Source organism: Trachymyrmex cornetzi, unplaced genomic scaffold, assembly GCF_001594075.2.
Source record: "Trachymyrmex cornetzi isolate Tcor2-1 unplaced genomic scaffold, Tcor1.1 scaffold532, whole genome shotgun sequence".
NCBI classification, from domain to species: Eukaryota; Metazoa; Arthropoda; class Insecta; order Hymenoptera; family Formicidae; genus Trachymyrmex; species Trachymyrmex cornetzi.
In genome coordinates this window covers 172,354-172,896 of record NW_017299842.1, presented here as the reverse complement: position 1 = coordinate 172,896, position 543 = coordinate 172,354, and positions in this window count along the sequence as shown.

Genomic DNA, 543 nt, shown 5'->3' with positions numbered 1-543 from the left:
ACGCATGCGCACTAAGCAAACGCTATGGCTGCTCAGTAATGTAGGTATCTTGATAAGATCTGAGGTATCGTTAGGCCCCTAGCAAGGAAGGAAATATGAAGGAAGTTACAAAGAAAAGAAAGTTCCTTTAAACAAATAGAACAAACAGTTAATACAAATAATAATAAAGAAAGTATTTCTTTGTTTTGTTTTATGTCTGCAGCTGATTTATTACGTGAATACCAACATTCGTTGCGAGAGTAAGGAAAACTGCAGAAAACCTTACTACTATTCTAACAAAAACATCGTACATAAAATATATAAAACATGCAAATTATATATAACACTTAATAATAACTATATAATACTTAAATATTAGGACAATATACTTATATACGTAAATATTAATATAATATGCTTACAGTTTACTTAAGTAGTTACAATAAATACATTTATATATATATAAATAACATTTTTTTCTTAATATAAAACAATTACAAAATATTATATATTAATACACTTAAAAAAAATATAACATTTATTTTATATATATATATATATATA